Genomic DNA, 6,996 nt, shown 5'->3' with positions numbered 1-6,996 from the left:
TCCCTGCTTGCAAACACCTTTGTATACCAGGCTCCTCCTGGAGGTCCTGGCAATCTGGTGTGTATGTTTATATCCTATCTAGTTGTCCTGAAAGGTCAAGACCCTGAAAGCAATTAACAATTTTTATTATTATGACATTTTTTTCCTGTAAAAGTTTCCCAAACCTAAACAAGCACATTGCCATTCTTGTGTAATGACCAGCCAAATTCTAGCAATTTCAGGAAAGACAGGAGTCTGTTGGATTTAAAACCTAGATTCTTACATAATCTAAACTCTCAGAGCATCAGAAAATGGTTTGAGGAAAACAGATACTTACTGGAAATGATGATTTGGGCCATGATTTGGACCTAAATGGATAAAGCAAAAAGCTAGTTTATTAATACTTCATGATCCAGAGTACAACTGCAGGAATGGTCACATGCTGTATGCACAAGTTCAGAAAGAAGGAAAGAGATTACCAGGGAAATTTAAAATAAACTGACATGAAAAGATATCTAAATACATACTGCTTTCAAGTCATGCTGATGGTAAACAAGGTGGGCAGCCATGGGTTGTTTTGTGGCCAGTTGTCCTCATGCCTTGGGCTCTGCTTGGCTCATGAGGGCACCCCTTGATGTCAGAAATCATTAAAACAACAACAACAACAAAACAACATCAAAAGAAGGGGTGTTTCTATTTATATGAATACTTTGGGGGCTATTTCGGGAATTGCTGCTGTCCCATCTCTCTCCTCATCTAAACATCACACACAAAGCTTGTTTTACTAATTGTGTACAATGGTGTGGTCTTGGAAGACAGGCCTGGGGCATTCATAGTGTGGGACCTTCCCACAACCAGGACTAAAGGAATACATTCTTTCTTGCCATTCAATTCCTTCACCCCATGTGACAAGCACTCTGTCTTCTTGCCCCAGCTGGGCCAGGTGTGCATGGGGCAGGGAGGTGCATGCAGTTTTACAAAACCTTGGCAGACTCTGGCAAGTGAGCTGAGACCCGTGTGACAGAATCCAACACTCACCTGGCCATCTGCAGTGTGGCCAGCCTCCCCATAGACACCTGAACTTCTAAAATGTGGCCTTTACACTGAATGATCCAGTTCACCTTGTGTGTCTGGGATTCTTTTCTGGGCTCCATGTTTGCAGACCACTCCATCTGTGTCTATTTTCTGTTATTACTAGAAAACGGGTAATAGGTTAAGCCAGGACTGTGCTCAATGGGGAAGTCTTTGGGGAATGGTTTTATTGACTTCCTCTCATGTTGATTTGTGTATTTCATTTTCAAATAGCGAACCAATCTCTTGCTTGGTGGCTGTGAGCATTCCTATCCATGAATCAACATGCCTTTGCTGACCCGACTCACTGAGCCGAGCATAGAAGACTCCAATGGTGGTAATGATCTTCACCCCATTGGTGGTCACACACTGGTAGTAGCTAGTGTCTCTTGTGTCCAGGTCTTAGATTCACAGTTGAGAGTCATATTCCATCTTTTAGATGATAATCTGCCTTGGCTCTTGCACGACAGGGGCATTGTTCTTCAGCCACCACATGTTGGGAGGTGGGTTTCCTGCCACCTTTCAGTGCAGATTTGCTGTCTGGCCCTGGACAATGGTGTTTTGTTGACTGGCTCTAGAAAAATTAGAAAGTAACCTGCCAAGAAGAGGGGTTATGAAAAAGCAAACATCAGTGGGAGGTGGAAGAAAGTGACGCTGGGGGCTCCTACTTGAACTACTTGTAAGGGAAGGTTTCCATTTTTGCTTACACATACACATACAGTGGATTCCAGGTCTTGGAATTAATTACATTACATTCCACAATGTTGCACTGAATACCAAGTTAGGTAATAGGAGCTGTTGCTACTGGGAAAACACAGGGTCAGGTTCCTGGGATTCTCTGGCCACATTTTTGTCAATCAATTGATACAAAACTACATTTGTTTCTGTTTAAAGATTCCTTAATTAATACAGATTGTTGATTCATTCATACTGAAATCAAGGACAACATCCTGCAACTTGTGTGCAAATGAGGCTTCTCTAACATATATATTTCCTCTTGGAGGGACACGGAAGCTTGATTGTGCTTTTGCACAGTACATAGCACTTCAGTACTATGCCTGGGGGTCCTTTAAGCAGCAAAATTACCAACACAAAGTAATTAGGGTGAGAAAAGAAAACATGTTCGGAGCATGAGAACATTGGCCCTCTGGGGACACAATTCTTAAGAGCTGTGTGCAATTCCCATGATATCCCACCCTTTGCGCCCTATTCTGGGGTCCTTGCACACCTTGCTCTGGTGCTCTATAAACTCTAGCAAGAAGTGTGAGTCATAGTCCTTTTCCCCGAGATCCCGCAGGGAAGGGGTGTCTAGGCCAGGCTGCTGTGTTAAGCTTCACTCTCTGACAAACTCACAAATCAATTCAGCAAAATAGCAAGATACAAAATTGACACCCATAAATTAATTGTATCTATCTTATCATTTAATATTTAAAATAAGTTGTTAGATATATAATAAGATGAGTTTGTTAATAGTATAATTATTTCATTTTCCATGTGAAGAAAGTGATTTGAAAAAAGCTAAGGGATTGTCTAGGTCAGCATCAGCTGAAGACATTGCTCTTTTCTCTTCACTGAATTTCCTCCCAGGGCTACCCATGCTCCCTTGAATGGTTCTCATTGTTTTATGACAATATAGATTGTTTTCTACTTGGATGAAGCCCAAAATTGATATGTCTAAAAATGATCTCCATAACTCACTTTAGATTTTTTACTCAAATTAGTGCCTTGCCCATATCTATCCCCGTGTCTTGGTGAACAGTTTTTAAGTTGGGTTAACTTTAGGATTGAAAGGGTAAAGTTTCTAAGCTGCAAAGCCTGAGTTAAAAAGTAAAGGACTAGGTATTGTAAAGTTTCTGAACTGCACACAGAACCTGAAATTCCTGAGGCAGTTAAGACAATGCCCCACTGACCATTTAGCTGATTAATGACCTAGGACCCTGTGTAGCTTGGCACGTAGGCATTCAGGGCCCAAACCAATCAGTTTGAATGTGTACCCCGCTTAGGAGTGACCAATCACCCCCGCTTGACCTGTTCCCGCCAATGAATGTGCTAATCATGTATGAGAGTTGTTGTTCAATTTTCCCGCACCTCATGATGATTTGTTCTGATGTGTGCAAAGCCCCCGCCCTCCCCAAAAAGTGGACTTAAGCACTGCTTAACCTCTGCTCTGGGCTCTGGGCTGCTCTCCCTTCTTGAGTGAGCACGGAGCCCCAGCATGCTGGATTGGATCCTCAATAAATCCCCTTTTGCTGATTGCATGAGCCAGTCTCTTGGTGGTCTCTTCCTCTGACGTTCGCGTGACCCTTACAGGATATCTCTTGCCTTAAACTCCCCTAGAATTTCAATTGCTATTCTGATATTTCACTATAAGTATGGTGTTTTATTTTTTCAATGTGTTGTGCTAACTGCCACTGATTTGATTCTTTCCCATTTTTTAAACTATAAAAAGGCAAGGCTGTGAGACTAAAATATGAGGATGGAACTAAGAATAGAGGACATTGGTCATCAGCAAATGAGAAAGAAAGTTTAAAATTAAAATATAGGTAGCTGTCTTATAATAGTTCTTTAGTCATCTCTATCTCCCAGGTATTTGAAGTAGCCCTTCCTGTATAGAGAAGGCACTGTTACTGAAACATGGTACCTCACATGCTGTGCTACTCAGCCTCCTCACCTATTCTGTGTAATCATCTATCCAGAATCCCACATTATTGATTAATTTTGCAATGGGCTTGGATGTTTGGCTAATGAAAAGCAGATTAGGAAAAAAATGAAACTATTTATTTTATTCTCTTTGTCTGTTTCTGCTAAGGAACACCCATTGCTACTCTTAACAAAAAAATCTTGCCTTGATAGTCAAGAAATAATTTAATCATTTGGAGATTGATACATAATTATTTGGGTTTTTTTCTTAGTCAATTTGTGGTTTCCTTAGGATTCTTGACCAGGCCACAAACCCTTTTTCTCTGTGAATCCCCTAAACTTTTCTGATATTCTTTGCTCTGGAAAGTTTTGGTCTCCTAACTATATTCAGAAAACAAATTCTGTGCTCCAAGTAATTGATGTCACTCCACAGTCTGACCATGAAAGAGCATTTTGTTCTTAAGAATCTGAAATAGTGGCCAGTCGGGATATGTGGAGGAGGGACAGAGACCCTTGTGGGTTGTGAGGTTGCCCCTGGCGGCGGCGGTGGCAAGAAAAGGGAGTCACTGGGGACTGCAGGCTCAGCACTATCATTATCAAGGATCTTGGAGAAATTCATTCAAGGCTTTTGGATTACAGATCAGTTATTCAAGGTGAAACTCATTATTATTTTGTAAAATAATTTGAAAAAAAATGTGGTCTTTTCTAAGACCACGTTTTTCTTCAAATTATTAACTTGGTCTTTGCTGACGAATGTATGTTCTTGAAAATTGGAAGAATATGATCCATGAAACAAATGAACATACTCTTCCCAAATGCAGACAAATGATGCAGGACAACTTGAAAGAAGTTCTCCAGAGATTGCAAGCAGCTAATGACTCCGTCTGTAGACTCTAGCAGAGGGAACAGGAATGAAGAAAGATGTTATCATGACCACTTAATAGCTACTGAGAAACAGCATCAACTCCAGTGGGAGGATTTCATGAAAGAACAACCCCAGTCAGGCTGAGGTGGATGAAAAACACAGAAGAACCATGGAGAGGCTTAAAGAGCAATATGCTGAGATGGAGAAGGGACTAGCAAAATTCTCAACTTTTTAAGAACTTGAATCACAACATTTACAAATGAAGGAGAAGATATTGACTCCTCCACAAAATACTCCCACCAAAATTTAGCCTCTGCTTCAAGCTTAGAATACCTTCAGTGGCACTTTACAGAGGCACACAGAGAAACTGCAGCTGGAGCCTGACTGAATGGCCAATAGAAGAGTGTGATACCATTCCTGTTTTAAGTGCCTAAATATGATCATTTGAATGGGGAAGAAAAGGGGGAAAATGGGATGAATTTACCCTTTGTCAGAATTTGATTTGTTTTCTGATCAAATTCTGATTAGCTGAGAGAACTATAACTACAGACTTCTTAGAAAGATAATTCAACTCATTCTCATAGAGAGTTGATGTTAATTACTGTAGCTTAAAGGCAGGTAGTGAGAGACATAAGGTTGCATAAAGTGTCATTCCATGAGCAATGTAAACAAACAGCTGGCCTTGGAACAAAGATCACATTTAAAAGAGGGAATGATCAAAGCATTGTCTCCACTATGACAAAGATAGCTGCAGTGTTGCTGGCAATGCCTGTTGGGAAAGATCAGATTTTACAGTGCAGCAGAGTGCCCTGCATTTCCCTGGAGGACAAGACGCATGTGTGTTAAGCTTTGTGGCCTTACAGCTCTTAGTATTTTCATCTTTTGAAACATGCTTAGGAGGAAAAGCTTACCAAACATATATTTTGGCTTTTAGCCTTTTTCCAAGAACCACAATCTTGCCCATAGTATTTACCTCATTTTTGTGTCTGTGTTTTCTGTGGATAAACTTTACAAGATAAATAACGTCTATACGTGTTCAACTGTTTAATGAATAATCAGCAAATTCTGCCAAGGAGTCCCTCTGGAACCATATAAGCATTCTGGCTCTGAATGAACCAGAAGTGTTTGTCCATGTGGCAAATGATCCATGTTAAATGTGAATTCTTTTTAATGTTCACATCTGTTCTCATAAGCAGGTGTATTATGATGAAATGTACCAATTTTTTCATTACTGTGATTCTTAAAATTCTGCATTTAGAAATTAAGTTGAAGAACTAAGTTGATTTTGTTTGCCATACACCAAACAAAAGTAAATGCAATAATTTCAAGAGATTTATGGAAAATGAATTTGAGGTATGGCCAAATCTTTGTAATAGTTTTCATTGCTTTTAAGTCAAGAAAGGTACAAGAAAGAAAATATCTAACTCTCTCATCTTATCTCAGTGTTGTGACTGCAGAAAATTGACAATGCTTGACTGTGTAAATTTACTACTTACTGTCAAAGCTTCATTCTTGGCTGCATGTTGAAAATGTGATTAAAGTTAATAGAGGAGATGAAAAAGAAAAGAATCTGAAATAGAAAAATTGTTTTGGAAACTCTACATTGAGCAATTTTTTGAAAATTGAAAAAACTAGATTTTTCTAGGTGTTATAAACCACTGTACACCAAAATTTGATTAATTCTTTTAGTATAAACCACATGGAAACTTCAAATATCCAGCAATAAATGTGGATTGAATTTTACTCTGTTAGTATTCAAACAATGATTTTTATCCTCTATATATCTTTAAAAAATGAAAGTTATATTTCTATTCCCCAATCTAGAAAATGTTATTTTCACAGTGAACGATTTCTATTAAAACATATTAAAAATCATAATAAATATTTCTCAACAATTCTAATGACTATTAGAATAACCACTTTTTTTGTTTTGCATTTGTCATGCTACATTAAAGCATATAAAAATAACTTTATCAGCTACATAGAAACTAAAGATGGTTTGAAATGCAATCAATTTTACCTTAGACTAAAAGGAAAGAAAACACTACTCTTAATCCATATTTAAGTAAATAATGAACTTTACAATATATGGAAAGCATGTTTATCAAGATAGCTAATGCTAATATAAGTTTTCATAAGAACTATAAAGAGGGGAGATATTGCAGTTGTTAGTTTTGTCTACATTGCTATCGACATTAGAAAGCATGCTTTATATTATATTACATTTAGGGGGAACTTGGGTAAATTTGTTAGCAGTCTGTCCTTTAGGAGACAGACTATTCTGTGTTTTTATTAATATCACTGGTTATACTATGAATTGGCTATACTATTCAGACACCACAGACTGTATTTTTTCTGAAGAATGAGATGTACATCCTACATATTCCCCTACATAATAGATTTTAAAGCACTATTTTATATTTAGAAAAATCAGTATATTT

At 38.3% G+C, this 6,996-nt stretch overlaps 1 pseudogene; it reads left to right on the top strand.

The window, feature by feature from the left end:
* The first annotated feature begins 1,335 nt into the window (after positions 1–1,335).
* On the top strand, positions 1,336–4,790 carry LOC124076391 (biogenesis of lysosome-related organelles complex 1 subunit 5-like; annotated as a pseudogene).
* Positions 4,791–6,996: the final 2,206 nt, after the last annotated feature.

The sequence above is a fragment of the Marmota monax genome, unplaced genomic scaffold (assembly GCF_021218885.2).
Source record: "Marmota monax isolate L192 unplaced genomic scaffold, Marmota_monax_Labrador192_F-V1.1 WCK01_AAM20220418_F8-fsc01754, whole genome shotgun sequence".
Lineage (NCBI taxonomy): Eukaryota > Metazoa > Chordata > Mammalia > Rodentia > Sciuridae > Marmota > Marmota monax.
This window is presented reverse-complemented; position numbering and strand designations above follow the sequence as displayed.